This window comes from Hevea brasiliensis, chromosome 14 (assembly GCF_030052815.1).
Source record: "Hevea brasiliensis isolate MT/VB/25A 57/8 chromosome 14, ASM3005281v1, whole genome shotgun sequence".
NCBI lineage: Eukaryota > Viridiplantae > Streptophyta > Magnoliopsida > Malpighiales > Euphorbiaceae > Hevea > Hevea brasiliensis.
In genome coordinates, this window is record NC_079506.1 from 22262431 (window position 1) to 22284554 (window position 22124).

Sequence of the window (22124 nt, forward strand, 5' to 3'; positions counted from 1 at the left end):
CCAGATCTCGCGGGCCGTACCGGCATTAAAACCTAGGTCAGCATAAAATCTTCAAGGCCTATAATAAGTCTTATTATTCCCAAATTTATAACTAGGGCCAAAAACTGATGCCTATTTTGTAAATAAAATAAAATAAAATATTACATTTTTATTTGGGTCAACTCAACCCGATAACCATCAAAACTAAAATCAGGGGAACACAGCTCAGCCCTGATACCACTGTTTGCAAACATTTTAAATATCATAAAAATTTTGCATTTAGTAAACGCCAAAACTTAAATTTACATAATACTTGACGAGATTATTACTAGTGCTAATACATGCAGAGTTCTAGATTATAATTTTAGAAAATAATAATATAAATAAATAATTGCTAATAAAACTGCGAGGAAGGAAACAAGTTATTCTAAAAAAGAATTTCTCCTGTAGTCTGGAAAAATAGGATGAACAAAAGCGAGTGTCCGACTCATAGAGTAAGATATTGATTTTAAATACAATTTCTATAAAAAAAAAAACTAAATGAAATCTTGATAAAAATACATAAATTAAAATAAAAACGTATAATATTAAAATATCAAAAATTGAATAATATAAAAATATGAATGAAATTTACATAGAAGTGTAAAGAATACAATAAAAATGAAAATATTAGAGAGGCAATAGTAATTTTCTAAGAATACACTAAAATTTTATAGGTTAAATTTTAAATTTAAAAGTTTTAAAGACCAAATAGTAATTTTGAAAAAATTAATTAAAGCTTACAAATAAAATTATAATTTTGAAAAATTTTAAGGTGTCAAACAATAATTTTTTTAAAAAAATTATTAAATTTTATAGGTAAAAATTGTAAAAAATTTTAAGAATTTAATTTAATTAATTATATTTAAGTTTAAAATAAAAGAATATATTTTTTTAATTTAAAAACTTTTTATTTAAAAAAATATGCATAATTATGTAATAATTCTTTTAAATTTTTCCTTATAAATAATTTATTCCAAATTAACCATTTTAAATTAATTAATAAGAAGAGTGCAAGCAATTAAGTTGAAGTAACAAAAAGTTTATTCTTAAATTTCCCTTTCTCCAAATTCAAACAATCCGAGACTTGCTGAAATACTTCACTAGATTGTACAAGAAATTTAAGACTTGCAAAAGAAAAATGAAAAACGTCAACGAGCGCCCCGATTTCTTCTTCTTGCAGCTGCTTTCATTTTCTCACTTGACAATCTATAAGCAGTTCCATCCACAAATGCAAAGTATACTCCACCCCAAGACCTTTTCATTGCAAAAACTAAATAAGGAAGCAATAAACCTGCAGCGAATCCCACCCCAATGCTCATGTAAAACCACTTATCAATGAAGCCATTGCCATTGTCAGTCTGATCTGCTTTCCCTCCACCATCTGGATAATTGTCTCCTCCATTGTTTGAATCATTAGAACACTTCACCGTAAGAGGATCTCCACATAGACCAGGGTTCACAGCGAAAGAGTATGCATTAAAAGTTGACATCTGATTTGTAGAAGGTATTATGCCTGACATGTTATTGTTTGACACATTCAAACTCCCCGGAAATGTCAATGAAGATATGCTTTGGGGAATAGGACCTGAAAGCCTATTGCCTGAGAGATCAAGAGATAACAACTGACGCAATTCTGAAATGCTCTCAGGAATCTGGCCACTGATGTGGTTTCTTGATAGATTCAAAACTTCCAAACCAACTAATTTTGTTATTGCTTCAGGAAGTTCTCCACTTAAATTGTTTCCAGACATATCTATACAGGTTAGCAGGGAAAGAGTCCTAGTGTACCTGTTGTCCCAAAATTAGTCCAAGAGGAGGGTGAATTGGACTTTACCAATTTTTCGGCTCTTGCTTGTAGCCTAATGAAAAATTGTGGCTTTGTTCAACTAGGTGCTTCTTAATATATAATGACAGTGATATGTATTTCAAAAAAGTGTCCCTAAGTTGCTCTTCAAGCTTTAATCAATATTTATGGCTATCACAACATGCATCACAGAATATTCAACTAATTTCTCATCATACACATAAATCCTCAAATATACCAATTCAATAAATTCGATCAACAATCAAGGTCATGTATAAAAATTAAATTGCACAAAAGTAAAGAGGTTAAGGTTAGAGAGATCAAACACAATGATTTTTATAGTGGTTCGGCTTAACTAGCCTACATCCACTCTCTCAAAGAACCCTCTTTGAGTCTTCTCTCCACTATTTGCTCTTTTAAAGGCAAGAGACCAAAAGCCCTTTACAACTTTTCAACACCAAGCTTTTACCAAGGTAGCTTGAAACCTTCACAAGTGCAATCTCAAGCGCTTACTCTTTCAAGCTTCAATAGGTGCTTGTACAACCTCTCTTAAATACAACTTAATGTTTTAACACTCACTCTTACTCAATACAAATCAAACTATAAAGAAAAGATGAGTTGATTTGCCAATGGTAGCTCAAAGACTTTAAAGCTCTTGAATGAAAGCAATAAATAAAAAATCAAAGTTGGAGTTCAAATGTAAGCTTTCATCAAATGTAAAATGAAGCAAAGAAGGTGTATTTATAGTCCCAAATCATTTTAGACCGTTTGAAACCTTTTTGGAACATTATACACACTGCTCAAGATAAAATGGCTGTTATTTTGTCTTTTTGTGTGAAGTTGAGCAGCTCTGATCATTTAGCAAACTAATGAAATTTTGGCAACAGCAGTAAACTGGTTAGTAAACTAATGTTTTAGTAAACACATTAACAAACTAATATTTTAGCAAACCAGTTAGCAAACTAAGTCAAAAGCTGCATGTCTCAACTTGCAATATTAAATAAAATGATTTAGACCTTAAAAAAATGTTCCAATAGTAGTGTCCAAGGCCATGATGAGAAAAAAAGTAATCAGAAAATAAAGTTTCATTTTTGAGCTCCATTCGACTAAATTCTCATCTATTCTTTTCACATAAGACCTAAGACTCAATCTCTAACTCTATGACTTTCATACCTTTTCTTTGAGTCTTGGCTTTCATAGTCTTGTTCTTTTCTCATTTTGGATTTGTCTTGAAATGCCTTTGAGTATCCTTTCTCCTTAGATGCAACTTCAAAAATTCTTTATGAATAAGAGAAGGAATCTACACATCACTTTAAAGTTGGGTTAGATAGATTCTGTTTGAGTTTTGTTATCATCAAAATCAATGCTCATTTTGAGCTACACGGGGTCAACAATCTCCCCCTTTTTGATGATGACAAAACTCAATTGAATCAACAATCAAAAATAAAAGTGTGTGAAAGTTTATGTGAATATGTGAATCCAAGCAATATAGTATGCCGAAAAAAAATGCTCCCCCTAAATATATGCACATAATTTCCAAAACAATTTTCAGCTATACAAAAGCTCCCCCCTGAGTTTATGCTATATAGCATGTTCATAAGATATTCACAATATTCCAAAAATAATATGCACATAAACATGCTTCCATTTTCAAAGTATAAACACATATCCATCCTATCACATATCCATCCTATCAAAGTATAAACACATATCCATAACACAAGTATAAACACATATCCGTATCCATCCTATAAACACATACCCATCAACACATTCATATCCACAAGTGTAAACACATATCCATATCCATCCTATAAACACATATACACATATCCATATCCATCCTATTCTCACCCTTTTTATCATCAATCAAAAAGGAAACAGGAGAAAATAACCCAAAAAGAATCATGTTAGCCCAAATTTAAACGCAGTAAGGTAAACAGTAGTAAACTAAAAGCCAATAGTAGCAAACAGACTAGTAAACTAAAAATGTAGATAGGAAACTAAAAATCCAGATTAGATGCTAATCATTTAAGTCTTTTGCTCTTGCGAGTGGCTTTGGAAGGCACCATCTTCTTCCTGGTGGGTTTAGCAGCAGGTGGCTGAGATCCTTGGTCAGCCAATTGGTCATGCTTCTGTGCCTCATCTTCATCAGATGGTGGTTGAAGAGCAGCAGCTAGGGACTGGTATGGATTTGACACAGTCGACTTAGACCTTTTTCTACCTTTCTTGGCTGTAGTGGCAGCAGCTGCAGATAGTTGAGATGGAGCACTTGCTTGGTGATCCTTTAGAGAGGCTTCCTGCTGCTGCGTAGGGGCAGCTGCAGGTTCCAGCAGTGGTGCACTTGGAGGTTCAACAAGTGGCTCACTTTCTAGTTCTACAATCTTTTCACTATCATGCTCAATAGGGATATCAGTTGCAGGACCAACTTCAGGTTCAATGACCTGTTCACTAGCATGGTCAATAGGGGCTTCAGCTGCAGGTTCAAGTTCAGATTCAACAACTTGGTCACTTTCATGTGCCACAGCAGCTGGAGACTCACCAACCTTATTACTTTCACCCTTATCAGTACTATGAGCAGAGACTTGAGTAGCAGCCTCAACTTTAGTTGGGAAACCAGTTTCCTGGGCCTGCTGAAGATCCACAATTAGCTTCTTTAATTCCTCATTTTGAGTAAGCAAATGACTCACTTTGTAGTCAACCACATCCACAAATTTTCTCAGAAGTTCAATGGACTGATGGATTGAACTAAATTGATCATTAATAGCAGTTTTTAGCCCTTGAAGCTCACTGATAAATTCATTTGTAGAATCTGAACCAACCTTAGCTGAGGAAGAACCACCTTTTTCAAACCTTTTCTTTCTTCCATCAGTGTCAGAGTGAATTTCTCTAAGCACAATCAAATCAGTCCTAGAACTTTCCTTAGAGACATTTATATTCAGCTCTTTAAACACAGCAGTCAAGAGATGTGCATAAGGCAATTTTCCAATCCCATAAGCTTTGCACATGTTCTTGAAAATCAAATAAGCCAAATTCATCCTCACTTTGTTAACAATGTGCCATATGATACACATGTCCAGGTAACTCAAATAACCATAGCTCCTAGACTTAGGACAGAAAATGTAGTTCACCATACTGTGAATGATTTTAATATGTTGAAAAGCTTTTGTGCTAGTGGACTTTTCATTTTTGGCAGTATTGGCAGGGAAGACTTCGTTTTCAAACTCAGCTAAATTAAAGCCTTGAACCCTAGCAACATCTCTATGAGTGGAGATTTTATTTCCATCATTAGGCAAGTTCAAAGCCGTAGCAATCATCTCAACAGAAACAACATACAGACTATCATTCAAAACAACTTCAAATTTGTCCTCATCATCAACTGTTCTTAAAGTTCTATAAAACTCTTGAACAAGCCTAGGATAATACGCATTTGTACACTCACAAACAGCCATCCATTCTTGAAATTCAAAAAGTTCTTTGAATTGAAAATTTACCTGACCAAAGTACTCCCATTTGATAAATTTACAATCAAGCAGCGCCTTATCCACTGAACCCGAAGATTGGGCAGCGCCCTTTTTGCGTTGGGTATCAATCCCTCGCATTTTTCTCCTCCTTTTCTTTTCTGGTGCTGATACAGTGGGTTCGACAACCTTGGATGGGTCGGAAGATGCACTAGTTGATTTCGATTCAGGTGAGTTCTTCTTTCCTTTCAATTTCTTTCGTAATGTGGCGACAGGGATATCTTCGGATGCTGATGAGGATGACGAAGCAGCAGCAGCAGGGGATTTGTGTTTAGCGAGAGCCATCGACGGAAAAAAAATGGTGAAATCTAACAATGGCTTTTCGGTAAGTGAAGAGTGAAGAAGAAAAGAGAGACGAGAGGTCTGATGAGAATGGGTTTGTTTTGCCGAAAAGAAAATTTTTGGAGGTGTAGAAAACCAATGCAGAGGAGAGAGGGTGACGGTTTCGTGTGGTAGAGGATTTAAGTTTTCTTGAGTCCCGCGCTTTTCTATTCTATTGTACTTTATCTGAACTTATTTTCCTTTTTTTTTATTTCAAATATGTCTATCTATCTTTATATGCACATATATATATTTCTACATGTTTGACACAGCACTGAGAATGTGATACCAAATGTGAATAGGTAAGTGCATTTGCTGGACACGCAGAGAATTTCAAGCATAATCACTTTTTGGCTTGAAATTTGAATAGTACACGATATAGCAAACTAATTTTAGTCATGCAACATTAGCATACAACTTAGTAAACTAATTTTTCGAGTACACAAACAAGTTAGCTAATGTTCTTTAGAGATTTCTCAGCAAACTTATATCACTGCAGATCACTCACACATTGGATAAAATGCAAATACATGAAATTATTATGACTTAAATTTCAAGCAAGTGGTTCACACATACCAATTTCCCTTCTGATTTTACAAAAGATTTCCTCATTAAGGGGTTTTGTAAAAATATCAGCAAGTTGATTTTCAGAGGCAATAAATTCTATTTTGATATTTCCATTTTGAACATGATCTCTAATAAAATGATGTCTGATCTCAATATGTTTTGTTCTTGAATGTTGGATTGGATTTTTGATCAAGTTTATGGCACTTGTGTTGTCACACCTAATTGGAACAAGATTATATTTTAAACCAAAATCTTCCAATTGTTGTTTCATCCATAAAATTTGAGCAACACAACTACCAGCAGCTATATATTCTGCCTCAGCTGTAGATAAAGCTACTGAAGTTTGTTTCTTACTGTGCCAAAAAACTAGTGCAAGACCAAGAAATTGACAAGTACCTGAAGTACTTTTTCTATCCAATCTACTTTCAGCAAAATCGGAATCACTATAACCAACAAGATTAAATGATTCACATTTTGGATACCATAAACCAATTGAGTGTGTGCCAATGAGGTATCTAAAGATCCTTTTAACTGCACTTAGATGGGATTCCTTTGGACACGATTGAAATCTTACACACGAGCAAACACTAAAGTGTATGTCTGGTCTAGATGCAGTAAGGTACAAAAGAGAGCCAATCATACCTCTATAAAGCTTGGTATCCACTTCTTTACATTTTTCATCATTGTCCATTTTAATTGTTGAACTCATAGGTGTGCCCATGCTCTTCAAATCTTCCATTTTAAATTTCTTTAGCATATCCTTGATGTACTTTGATTGATTTATGAAGATGCCATCTTTCATTTGCTTAATTTGAAGCCCAAGGAAGAATGTGAGCTCACCCATCATGCTCATTTCAAATTCATTCTGCATAATCTTAGAAAATTTCTTGCAAAGAGATTTATTAGTAGCACCAAAAATTATATCATCAACATAAATTTGCACAATGAGCATATCATTATGATGCTTCTTAACAAAAAGTATTGTGTCCACTTTGCCTCTTTGGAAATCATTCTGTAAAAGAAATTTACTAAGCCTTTCATACCATGCTCTAGGAGCTTGTTTTAAACCATATAAAGCTTTAGTAAGTTTATAAACATGATTTGGATGCTCATGATTTTCAAACCCTGGAGGTTGTGCATCATACACTTCCTCATCAATATAACCATTTAAAAATACACTCTTGACATCCATTTGATAAAGTATAAACTCCTTGTAACATGCAAAGGCACACAACATTCTAATAGCTTCAATTCTAGCAACCGGAGCAAAGGTTTCATCAAAATCAATCCCTTCCTCTTGGTTGTAGCCTTGAGCCACTAGTCTAGCTTTGTTCCTAACAACATTGCCTTTTTCATCCATTTTGTTTCTAAAAACCCATTTAGTACCAATAATTGAATGATCTTTTGGTTTAGGCACTAAATTCCAAACTTTATTTCTCTCAAATTGATTTAGTTCTTCTTGCATGGCAAGAATCCAACTTTCATCATTTTGAGCATCTTCAAAACATTTAGGTTCAATTTGTGAAACAAAAGCAACATTACCAAAATATCTTCTCAATTGTGCTCTAGTCATCATCCTGTGAGATGGATCATCAATAATGTCTTCTTGGGGATGATTTCTATGGAATCTCCATTCTTTAGGTAAATCTTCATGTTGGGATCATTTACTTGTAATTCTTTTAAGTTTGGCATTTCTTCATTGATTTGATCATCATTGGCATTATGGACATCTATTGTAGTATCTCCTTGAGTTTCTTTATCTTTGTCATCAATTTGTTCTGTTTCTTGACTTGATGTTATATTTTCAAGAACCTGCTCATTATTATCATCACAAACATTTTTCCTTCTGATAGAAGGGTTAGTCTCATCAAACAAAACATAAATAGTTTCCTCAATAAACTAAATTTCTTCTATTGAACACTCTATAGGCTTTACTCTTTGTTGAATACCCAAGAAAGATTCCTTCATCAGATTTAGCATCAAATTTCTTTAAGTTATCCTTCTTGTTATTTAAAATATAGCACTTGCAACCAAATGCTTTGAAATATGAGATATTTGGTTTTCTTCCTTTCCACAGCTCATAGGGGGTCTTTTTCAAAATTGGTCCAATCAAAACTCTATTCAACACATAGCAATATGTATTGACAGCTTCAGCCCAAAAGTACTTTGGCAAATTATTTTCATTCAACATAGTTCTAGTCATTTATTGCAAAGTCCTATTTTTCCTTTCTACAACCCCATTTTGTTGAGGTGTTCTAGGAGCTGAAAAATTATGATTGTTTCTATGTTTATCACAATATCTTTCAAATAAATGATTTTTAAATTCAGTTCCATGGTCACTTCTTATAGATGTGATGCAAAAACCTTTTTCATTTTGAACCATTTTACTAAAGGAGGTGAATTTTTCAAAAGTCTCATCCTTGTGAGCAAGGAAGAATGTCCATGTATATCTTGAATAGTCATTAACAATAACTAAGGCATATGACTTCCCACTAAGACTAGTAGGAGATACGGGTCCAAATAAATCAAGATGAAGCAATTCTAATGGCCTAGTGGTAGACACAATATTTTTAGATTTAAAAGATGCTCTAGTATGCTTTCCTAGTGCACATGCTCTATATTGAAATTCATTTTCATAATTAATCTTAGGAAGACCATTAACAAGTTCTTTCTTAGACAAATTTGAGAGTGTATGCATGCTTGCATGACCCAGTCTTCTATGCCACAAATAACTAGAGTTATCAAAAGATGCTAGACATGTACCATGATTAGTTTCAAAATTATTCATGTCAAGCAAGTAAACATTATTAGATCTATTGGCAATGAACAATGTGTCATTTTCTAAGTTATTGATTGTACATAGAGAAAAAGTAAACTTTACCTCAAAACCTTTATCACAAAGTTGGCTTACACTTAGCAAGTTATATTTCAAACCTTCAACAAGCGATACATCTTCAATGCAAGGGTTGGTTCCAATTGTGCCATTTCCAATTATTTTTCCTTTCCCTTTATCTCCAAATTTTACATGTCCTCCATCTTCCATTGTGATTTTTGAAAACTTGTCCTTTTCACCAGTTATGTGCTTTGAACAACCACTATCTATATACCATTTTTCACTTTCCTTCATCCCTTTGAAACAAACCTGAAATTTAATCATTAAGCTTTAGGTACCCAAGTAACTTTGGGTCCTTGGGGGTTAGTGACCTTAGGTAAGGTTCCCTTTGGCACCCATACCTTTTTTACCTTAAGAAGACCTTTCTTAAGTACACAAGAACTAATCATATGACCTCTTTTATTACAATAATAACATGTGAAATTAGGCAAAGAGGATGTAGATGCTTTAATGAAATAATTCTTGTACTTGTCATAGTTCATGAAACCATCAAAACCAATTCCATATTTTTCATTTGAAATTCTTTGGTTTCCAAGAAGTACATCTAGAGTTTCTTTTCCTTTTGTAAATTTAGCCAAATCATTTGTCAAGGATTCTACTTTAGCTTCAAGAACTTTATTTTTCTCAATGAGTATTTCACAAGTTTCTTTTGAGGATTTCAACTCTAAGTCTAGTTCTTTAAACAAAGCAATTTGTCCTTTGTAAAATTCATTTTCTTTATGTACATTAGACATGGCAATATTTTGTGATCTCAATGATTCAATTTCTAAATTCATTTTAGTGCACTTTCTCTTGTAATTTCTATACTCATCATATACTCTAGCAAATGCAAGTTCAAGTTCTTCTACATTTGGAGATTCATAAGAGTTTACCTCATTATCACTTTCTTCTTCCTTGTGTGAACTCTCGACTTTCTCTTCAAGTGCCATCATACAAAAAAGAGCAGTCTCTTTGTCACTTGATTCATCATTTGAAGATTCTTCACTGTTACTCCATACTACTTTCATAGCTTTCTTACTCCTATCTTCTTTTCCTTTCTTCTTTTTGAGTAATGGACATTTGGGCTTGATATGTCCAGGTTTGTGACACTCATAACATACAACTTCTTCTTTTGATTCCCTGAAATGTTTATCTTTGGGAGTATACTTTTTCAAGAATTTCTTGTATTTGCTTTCTCCCTTCTTGAAAGCTCTTTTGAATTTTCTTGCAAGCATAGCCATTTCATCATCATCATCACTTGAAGCACTTGAGTTGTCACTTGAGTCAGCTTTGAATGCAACTCCTTTCTTCTTATCTTCATCTTTATTTGACTTAAGAGCAATGCTTTTCTTCTTCTTCTGCTCATTTTCAACTTCATCTTTCTTATATACCATCTCATGTGCAATGAGAGATCCAATGAGTTCATCATAAGTGAATGTTTTAAAATCCTTGGTATCTTGGATAACTGTTGTCTTTGCTTCCCAAGATTTTGGAAGTGATCTAAGAATTTTCTTCACAAGTTCAGCTTCCTCAAATTTTTTACCAAGTGCTTTGAGAAGATTTACAAGATCGGTAAACCTTGTACTCATATCTGCAATTGATTCTCCTGGCTTCATTTCGAACAGCTCATAATCTTGGATAAGAAGGTTTGCTTTGGACTCTTTGATGACATCAGTTCCTTCATAAGTGACTTCAAGCTTATCCCAAATTTCCTTAGTGGATTGACATCCTGAAACACGATTGTATTCATTAAGGTCAAGTGAGCAATGCAAAATATTAATAGCTTTAGCATTTATAGAAATTTTTTTCCAATCATTGTCATCATATTCATCTTCATGTTTTGGAACTTTTGTAGTTCCTGGACCATTCTTTTGAGGAACATATGGACCATTTTTAATAATTCTCCATGCATCAATATCTACAGATTGTATGAAATTTCTCATTCTTACTTTCCAAAATGAATAATTAGTGCCATTAAAGAGTGGTGGTGTAACACCCTAGGCAAATCCCACATCGGCAAAACATGGGAGAGATGTTGGGTTTATAAGTTGGCAGTTTGTAACCCCTATTGACGCATTTTAAAACCGTGAGGGCTTCGGCCCAGAGCGGACAAAATCACTAGTGGGCCGGGCCGTTACATTTGTGGTATCAGAGCCGCTCCGCGTGCAACCTTGAGCGATGGTGGAGCAAACCTCAGCGAGGACGCTGAGTCCCATAAGGGGGGTGGATTGTAACACCCTAGGCAAATCCCACATCGGCAAAACACGGGAGAGATGCTGGATTTATAAGTTGCCGGTTTGTAACCCCTATTGACACGTTTTAAAACCGTGAGGGCTTCGGCCCAGAGCGAACAATATCACTAGTGGACCGGGCTGTTACATTTGAGGTATCAGAGCCGCTCCGTGTGCAACCTTGAGCGATGGTGGGGCAAACCTCAGTGAGGACGCTGAGTCCTATAAGGGGGGTGGATTGCAACACCCTAGGCAAATCCCACATCGGCAAAACACGGGAGAGATACTGGGTTTATAAGTTAGTGGTTCGTAACCCCTAGTGTAACACCCTAGGCAAATCCCACATCAGCAAAACACGAGAGAGATGCTAGGTTTATAAGTTGGTGGTTCCTAACCCCTAGTGACGCGTTTTAAAACCGTGAGGGCTCCAGCCCAAAGCGGACAATATCACTAGTGGGCTGGGCCATTACATTTGCAAATGTAACGGCCCAGCCCACTAGTGATAAATTCCGCTCTAGGCCGAAGCCCTCACTGAGCGAACCGAAGCCCTCACGGTTTTAAAACGCGTCAATAGGGGTTACAAACCGCCAACTTATAAACCCAGCATCTCTCCCGTGTTTTGCCGATGTGGGATTTGCCTAGGGTGTTACAATCCACCCCCCTTATGGGACTCAGCGTCCTCGCTGAGGTTTGCCCCACCATCGCTCAAGGTTGCACGCGGAGCAGCTCTGATACCACAAATGTAATGGCCCGGCCCACTGGTGATATTGTCTGCTCTGGGCCGAAGCTCTCACGGTTTTAAAACGCGTCACTAGGGGTTACGAACCACCAACTTATAAACCCAACATCTCTCCCGTGTTTTGCCGATGTGGGATTTGCCTAGGGTGTTACAATCCACCCCCCTTATGGGACTCAGCATCCTTGCTGAGGTTTGCCCCACCATCGTTCAAGGTTGCACGCGGAGCGACTCTGATACCACAAATGTAATGGCCCGGCCCACTAGTGATATTGTCCGCTCTGGGCCGAAGCCCTCACGGTTTTAAAACGCGTCACTAGGAGTTACGAACCACCAACTTATAAACCCAGCATCTCTCCCTTGTTTTGCCGATGTGGGATTTGCCTAGGTTGTTACAGGTGGTCTAGTAATTGAGTAGCCTTCAGCTAGTGGTGCGGGTATACCGGTAGTATTGCTAGATGAACCAGCCATTATGGATCACTCTAAGGTTGTAACACCCTAAGCAAGAGAGACAAGCTCTGATACCAATTTGTTGTCCCAAAAATAGTCCAAGAGGGGGGTGAATTGGACTTTACTAATTTTTCGACTCTTGCTTGTAGCCTAATGAAAAATTGTGGCTTTGTTCAACTAGGTGCTTCTTAATATATAATGACAGTGATATGTATTTCAAAAAAGTATCCCTAAGTTGCTCTTCAAGCTTTAATCAATATTTATGGCTATCACAACATGCATCACAGAATATTCAACTAATTTCTCATCATACACATAAATCCTCAAATATACCAACTCAATAAATTCGATCAACAATCAAGGTCATATATAAAAATTAAATTGCACAAAAGTAAAGAGGTTAAGGTTAGAGAGATCAAACACAATGATTTTTATAGTGGTTCGGCTTAACTAGCCTACATCCACTCTCTCAAAGAACCCTCTTTGAGTCTTCTCTCCACTATTTGCTCTTTTAAAGGCAAGAGACCAAAAGCCCTTTACAACTTTTCAACACCAAGCTTTTACCAAGGTAGCTTGAAACCTTCACAAGTGCAATCTCAAGCACTTACTCTCTCAAGCTTCAATAGGTGCTTGTACAACCTCTCTTAAATACAACTTAATGTTTTAACACTCACTCTTACTCAATACAAATCAAACCATAAAGAAGAGATGAGTTGATTTGCCAATGGTAGCTCAAAGACTTTAAAGCTCTTGAATGAAAGCAATAAATGAAAAATCAAAGTTGGAGTTCAAATGTAAGCTTTCATCAAATGTAAAATGAAGCAAAGAAGGTGTATTTATAGTCCCAAATCATTTTAGACCGTTTGAAACCTTTTTGGAACGTTATACACACTGCTCAAGACAAAATGACCGTTATTTTGTCTTTTTGTGCGAAGTTGAGCAGCTCTGATCATTTAGCAAACTAATGAAATTTTGGCAACAGCAGTAAACTGGTTAGTAAACTAATGTTTTAGCAAACACATTAGCAAACTAATATTTTAGCAAACCAGTTAGCAAACTAAGTCAAAAGCTGCATATCTCAACTTGCAATATTAAATAAAATGATTTAGACCTTAAAAAAATGTTCCAATAGTAGTGTCCAAGGCCATGATGAGAAAAAAAGTAATCAGAAAATAAAGTTTCATTTTTGAGCTCCATTCGACTAAATTCTCATCTATTCTTTTCACATAAGACCTAAGACTCAATCTCTAACTCTATGACTTTCATACCTTTTCTTTGAGTCTTAGCTTTCATAGTCTTGTTCTTTTCTCATTTTGGATTTATCTTGAAATGCCTTTGAGTATCCTTTCTCCTTAGATGCAACTTCAAAAATTCTTTATGAATAAGAGAAGGAATCTACACATCACTTTAAAGTTGGGTTAGATAGATTATGTTTGAGTTTTGTTATCATCAAAATCAATGCTCATTTTGAGCTACACGGGGTCAACAGTACCTTAATCCAAGGCCATTTATGGTCACATATATGTTCTCTTGGTAATTGTGATGTTCAGAAAGAGTTCCATAAAGCAAATAATGGTTAACGCTCTACTGTTGAGTCATGGCTTTAAGATTGCTCAAGCTAGCAGGAATGGAACCATTTAATTGGTTTTCTGCCAATCCAAAATTTGCAGGGAACTAGAATTTGAAAGTGCCAAAGGAAGTTCTCCAGAAAATTTATTTGACCTGAGACGAAGTATCCTGAGACGCGGAAAAGCTTCTCCAATCCATCGTGGTAAATTTCCTGTCAACATGTTGTTTCCGAAGTCTAAAGTTTCCAACTTTGACAAATTCTGAAGAGATGATGGAATTTTTCCTGAGAGTTGGTTGTTGCTCAAGTGAAGTGTTTGAAGCCCAGTTATCTGACCTATAGAGTTTGGAATCCCACCAGACATTGTTTTTTTGAAGGTCTAGAACAGTGAGAGAAGAACAATTTCCTATGCTTGAAGGAATGCTTCCTGCCAAGTTATTTTTTGAGAGATCAAGGACATCGAGCGATAACTCTCCGATTGAGGCTGGGATTGCACCGGTCAACTTGTTACCGGAAAGTGAAAGAAATGACAACACTGACATGACTTGACCAATATTTTCTGGTATACTACCAGAAAACTGGTTATTAGAAAGATCTAGTAAGATGACATTTGGAAGAGGAATGGGTCCTTTGAATTGGTTGGAGCTCAAATCAACATTTGCATAGGAAATTATATTGAATGGATTTGGTATATGACCCTCTAAAATAGTGAAAGAAACATTCAAAAAGGCTAGAATGCTAGTCATGTCCCAGAACCAATTTGGGATAGAACCGGAAATACCAGCCCCTGAGAAATCTAAAACGAGGACCTGTTTTTGAGATCTAAGCCAAGAAGGGAAGGACATACCTAGATGGCATGAACCCATCTCCAAGGCAATGACTTGGAAAGGCGGGACCCAAATGGAGCTTACATTCAAAACGAAAGAATTTTCTGATAAACTAATTTTCTCCAGCTTCCCCAGCCTATGAAAATGTGCTTCTGAAATAACGCCTGTCAATTTATTGAGAGAAACATCAAGGGAAGACAACTCAGAGAGCAGTCCAATGCTATCAGGCAGAGTACCATTTAGCTTATTTGACGCAAGCGTGAGGGTAGTCAAACGCTGTAAGTTTCCAATGAAAGAAGGAATGGAACCTTGAAGCAAGTTATTGTTCAACCGGAGTTCGACAAGATTCTTGAGCTGGCCAATTGAATCTGGTAAACTTCCCGTCAGGTTGTTTAACGACAAGTCAATGTACTGCAAATTAGAAAGCTTGCCAATGGAGCTTGGAATCCCACCCTCAATATGATTGAAGTGTAAATCAAAATGAATGAGAGATGTCATATTTCCAAGAAGAGCAGGAAGTCTACCATGTAACTCAGTGATAGATAAATCAAGAACTTGTATCTTTTTCCAGCTTCTTGAAAATAGTTGGAAGCAGCTTGCTGAGAGTTTCAAATTATAATTAAGCATCAATGACTCCAAATTTGGTAATTCACCAAAACCAATTGGAATCCTTCCAGTCAACCAGCTATTTCTGATGTCAACAGATACAAGGCTGCTAATGTTCACAAACCAATTCGGTAAGTTGGCCTCGAAGGAGTTTCCTTGAAGGCTTAGGAATTCAAGGGAAGTAAAATTAACAGAAGGAAGATAATATATGAAACCAGATAAAAAACAGAATTCTAAGTGCAACTCAGATAAAAGTGGAAGCTTGTTCAATGGCTCAATCCATCCTCCTCCTACCTTTGAAAGGTCTACAGAATACATATTCAAATATTTTAGCGAGACAAGACCACTCACCCATTCAAGATTATCAACATTTAAACTAAATGAAGAGACATCAAGAAACTGCAAGTTAGAGAGGTTTCCAAGATTTGGAGGAATTGCGCCACTAAACCCAGCAAATGACAGGTTCAAATATTGCAAGTTCTCTAAAGAGGAAAAGAAATGAGGAATTTTACCACTGAATTTGTTCCCACTTAAATCCAGATGTTTCAAGGACTTGAGTTTTGCGAGTGAAGGTCTAATCTCCCCACCTAATGGCCGACGACCTGATGAATTTGGGAGATCAACTGCGAGAACAGCACCAGTTGTATTGTCACAAGCTATTCCTGACCATTGACAGCAATTGGTTCCATGCCATGAGGAGAGCCGATTCCAGGAATCATTAAGACCCATTTTGAGGTCAAGAAGAGCCTCTCTCTCAGCTGCATTGCAGTGCACCAATTGAGCAACTCCACCCAATTTAATTCTCCGGATAACAGACAGATAATCCAAAGAAATGGAAAGGTCTCCATAGATCAAACACTCGATGCCTTGTTCAGAAGCAAAGAATTTAGACTAATTTTCAAGTAAGTTTTCTAAGAAAACTGCATACATAGGTAAGTTTTAGTGATATTTAAAGGGAAAACTGGAACCAATTGTAACAATTTTTAATTCTGTATCGCTGACTACAAACAGTTTAGTCTGCCAGCTTTTACCAGCCATTGAATAAAAAATAAGTGGCGTATTATCAGGTTTTTTTTTTTACGCCGTATTTTCAGGTTTTATCCCCCCACCAACTTAGCCTCACACTTTTTTTTTTTCCATGTTATTAAATTTTAAATCCAAATTCAGTCTCAAATTAAATTATATATTATTTAAATTCATTCTAATAGGTTCGTTCAGATCGGATATTCATAACAAACTGAACTCGTTGTCATCACTATTTTTATGCGTAACTAATTAACAATGATATTTTTGTTAAGACATGCTAAATTATATATTTTATACACATATTTTTATAATCGATGTAAAATCTCAAAAGATATTAAAACAACAATAACAATTTTTCACTTATTTAATTTAGGAAATTAAGTAACTATTTTACGTGATTTAATTAATTTAAAAAAATATTTTACATTTAAAATATAAAATAATATTCGTTATATTCTTATTTTATTTCATATTAATCCGTAAGTAGGGCTAAGTATTTGGTTCAAACCGAACCAAATTGAATTATTAAAACTGAATTAACCGAATTACTATATTTTAGAAAATGAACCAAATCAAAATGAATGAAAAATCGAATCGAACCGAACTACTCTATTTCAGTTCGAACAGGTCGATTTTAAGTTTTGATGAGTTTTTTAATTTAGACTTGATTTTTAAGTTATTTGGTATGATTTTGACCTTGATTTGAACCTAATAACCATTAATCAATGAAATTAAACAATTTATATATATATAATTACATATAATTCATATATTCTCTATAAAAATAAATTAATTTAAAAATTAATAAAGCAATTTAATTTGATTCGATTTAATTAATTTTTTTCTCTCTAAAACTGAACCAAATCAAAATAATCGAAATTTTTAAAATGTAAAATTAATTCAAACCGAACCAAATTATCTTAAAATTCAAACTGAATTATCAGATTAAAATGGTTGGATTCAATTTATTCAGCTCAAATTGAATAGTGCTTACTCCTATCCATAAGCAAGTGAAGTTTCCATATTTATCAATTCTTATCATTATTATTATTATTATTAAAAAAGGACTTCGCCGTCTATTTCATGATTTGCTCATTATGCATGATCTTTTGTTTATTAATTAATTCAGAAAAAAATAGTTAAGCTGATGACCAGCTGTTCATAGGACTCGAGAGAAATTTCTTATATATTTTTGGGGTATAAGGTATTTTGAATGATTACAGTAGAGTTTACATATGCCTGTCAATAAAAATAGTTGGTAAAATTTAAAATTTTAATTTAATGATAATATTAGATGAATCTTATCAATTAAATTAACATTTTAACTACTTAATAATTATTATTAATATAATGCTTTTGGAAAGTAAATGCCATTACTAAAGACTAATTTTAATTATATAATTTAATCTTTTTAGTCAAAAAGAAGAATAGGTATTATTGTTTTTTCCTTCGCTTCTCCTCTAAGGAAAAAGCAACCATCATTTAAGGTTTGCCATTGTAGCGTTGGAAGATGGAGCAGCTTGCGTTTTGTGATTTGGAGTGAACTTAAATTGGATTAACAGTCAAGTCTCTGCTAATTTATTTATTCAAAATTTTGATTCATTTTCAGATCAGTTTTGTGGGGTGGTTCTAATATTAGTTTCAAATAGAATTCATCCTTTAATCCTATATTTTTCAATTTTTGTTAATGACATTCTATTATTATCATATTCGTACATTAATTACTTAAAGAATTTATCACATCACACTAAATTATGGTTTAATGAATATTAATTAATTTTGTATTCTAAATATAACGAATTTATCACAATGATTTACAAAAAAAAAAAAGTTGAAAAGTATGAAATTTAATTGATATGGGATAATTACAAAAATTGAAAATACAGATTTTTTATGTTTTCTCTAAAAATATTAAAATTTTTCAAATATAAATTATTAATTATAAATATATTTTATATAAATTATTAATTAAAATATATAAATTTAAATGAATTCAAGTATTTTCAAATAATATAATCAGATTTGGGTATTTAAAATACTAATTGAATTCAAATAGAATAATTTTTATAAATATTTTATATGTTGTCATCTTAATTTTTCCTTAAATATTTACTACAAAATATGATCTACAATTAATTAAATAATATACAATAACAATAATAATTAAGTCTCTCAAACTAATTAAAATTAGCTATATGAATTATTTTTTTTCTATTAAGTTATATTCAAAATTAATTTAATATCAATATTCAAATATTATAAATCTTTTGATACTATTTACTTAAGTCTCTTCCTTTTCATTTTTATTTCTTTTATCATTAATTTATCAAATATTAGTGTTGAAACATTTTTAGGTGATTCAAGTAATCCAAATTAAACTGTTAATTAACTCTTAATTTTAAAAATAATTTAAAATTTTGTATAAATTAAAATAAATTGTGAGTAATTTTATAAGAAATTACCAAAAAATTTGTGCTTTTAATTTTTTTTAATTATATTTTACATTAATTAAATTATTATTTAAACTCTATAGTTTTTAATTTTTTTTATTTATGTCCTATTATCGTTGTGACATGATAGCTGATGTAACACTACCACTAGTAAATTGATGGCACAAGTGACAATAGGATGGAACTAGTAAAAGTTAAAAAGTATAAGAGTTAAATAGCAACTTTAGTAATAATGGCAAAAAAATAGATCATGCTCTTCGGCCCAAGATCCCAGCGCGTAGATTTCCTCTTGTATGTTTTTATATATAAAAGATCTATTAAATTATAATTATTTTTCAATAATTTCAGTGAAATTTGAGAATTTTTTTTCAATAAATATAACCTTTATTTATATTCCATATAGCTTAAATGACAGTATAATATACGTATTATATTTTAAATAAAAATATACATAATTATTTAACTATAAAATTTAGATAGACTATTTTTTAACAAAACAATACTCAAAATACATAATTATTCAAAATTAAAATAAATTAAGGATATAAATTAGACTAAATTTAAAAGGATCGTCCATTTTCTTAATAGAATTAAATTTTTAAAAATAATTTAATTTAAATTCAAAATAGAGGAATTGTTACGTATTTTTAATATATCTAAAAATTTACCATCAGCGGTGAGATGAGATACCAGGGGTAGGGGTGAGCAGATTTTGATTCAAATCAAAAAATTAAATCGAACTAAATCAATTTGATTCAATCGATTTGATTTTAAAATTTAATCGATTCGGTTTTATATCATAAAAATCTCAGTTTGGTTCGATTTTAAAGAGAAAAAATCGATTAAACTGAACCGAATTGAATAGTAATTTTATATATTCAAATCAAACCGAATTGATTTTTGAATTGATTTATTTTTATAGGAAATTTATGAATTATGTTTAATTTTATATATATAAATTGTTTAATTTCATTGATTAATGGTTATTAGATTCAAATCAAAATCAAAATTAAATCAAATAACTTGAAAATCAAGTCTAAATTAAAAAATCAATCAAAAATTAAAATCAATTAGTTTGAATTGAATCAAATCGAAATAGAGCAGTTTGGTTCGATTCAATTTTTCATCCATTTTGATTCGGTTCAGTTTCTAAAATATGTAATTCAATTTTCATAATTTAATTTGATTTAGTTTAGTTTGAACCAAATACTCACCCCTAATCAAGGATTCCTTCTCTTTTAACTAGTGATCTAGGAGTTTGAGCCCTTATATGAAGCACCTTTAACACTTTGGTGGAAGCATTTTGCCTCCCTTTGTGAGCCTGCCCAAAGTGAATATGGATAAATCAGGCAGTGAGTTTTGAATACCATATGACTTCTAAAAAATATATATATATAATTTTCACTAAAAATTAATTTAAATAAATTTAAATAAATTAGTTTCGGATCCAATAATAGAAATTATAGAGTTAACTTGATTTTACTAATAAACTCAGAACACGTTACTACTCTTTAAAATATTTTATTTTTATTTAATTTTTTAAATACATGATTTAGAGCCACAATACGGTTTATTTGTTTTATCATTAATAATAATTAATATGCAGACGAGGCATGCAACTTATTTTCATTTTTACTCATATACTTTTTTTTAAGAAAAAAAGGAAATTAGTTCAAACTAGATTAGCAAATAAAATTAGGGATAACAACGGATTAAATATTTACAATATTTGATCCGACTAAACTCTAATAAAATGAGTTTAGATAATATAAAATTGGATTAGAGACGAATTCAGGTTTGAGAAATAATATTCGTAACAGGTTTGAGTTTGAGAAATAATATTCATAATAGGTTTGAGTTCGACTTTGATAAGGACGACAATGGATAGAATACTCGTGAAAACTACCCTACCCAAACTCAAAACCAATTAACATAATTAAAATCTAAACTCGACTCAAACTCGATTAAAATTTATTTTCAACTAGTCGAATGCATCCCAGACTCGATTGTTATTATTTGACAAATGCTCAAACTCATTTAGTTTTATATATTTTAATTAATAATATATATATTAAATTAATTTTTATTAATAATTTATATTTTAAAATTTTAATAATTTAATAAAATATTTAAATTATATTTTATAAAATATATAAAATTTATAAATATTATTATAAAAAATATATATTTTATATTTAATTAAATATTTATATAAACTGATTAACATATAAAATCCTAACCTAATCCGAAATCGTCACGGATATTATTTCTTAAATCTGAACTTGTCCCAAACCCGATTATATATTACTCAAACCAGTTCTATTAGGATTCGATCAGATTGAGTACCCATAAAACCTGACCCGTTGTCATCCTAGAGTTCAAAAAATAATATCGATGATAGATTCAAGTAAAGTATCCGCTACCCAAACTATTTATATAAATAATTAATTAAATAAAAATTATATATTTTTATAATAATGTTTATAAATTTTTATATATTTTATTTTAAATAAAATATAATTTAAATATTTTATAAGAATATAAAATATTAACAATAATATTTTTTATATAAATTATTAATTAAAATATATATAATTAAATAAATTTAAATATTTTTTAAATAATAATAATTAAATTTAAAATAAATAAATATTAAAATAATAATTAAATTCGAGTTCGAGTATAATAATTTCTTACAATTACTTTACCGATACTAATAATGAAGAAACCATCCGATATAATTAATAAATTAAAAATAAAATAAAATAAAATAACCATTCCCCACGATTTGGCACAGAGCTAGTGGCTTTACTAACAAGTGAGCCACCATATCCACAGATCGACGAACAAAACGAAAAGAAGGATTACCAATCTCTTCAGCAAGAGATTTACAATGAGAAATCAACAAACCAAAAGAAGATAAAAAGAGAACTTAAATAATAATTAATATTTACCACTCATTTGTATGTGCTTAGTTATCTAATACTTCATATAATATCTTAATAATTGTGAAGAAAAAATTCTAACAATAAAATAATAGATATAAAAATATTTTAAATATCTATATATTATATTATATTAATTAAATAATCATATTAATTATTATAAAAATTTTAACATCTTAA

General features: G+C 32.3%; 1 pseudogene; it reads right to left on the bottom strand.

The window, feature by feature from the left end:
• Window positions 1-1169: 1169 nt before the first annotated feature.
• LOC110673503 (receptor-like protein EIX2) lies at window positions 1170-16371 on the bottom strand (annotated as a pseudogene).
• Window positions 16372-22124: the final 5753 nt, after the last annotated feature.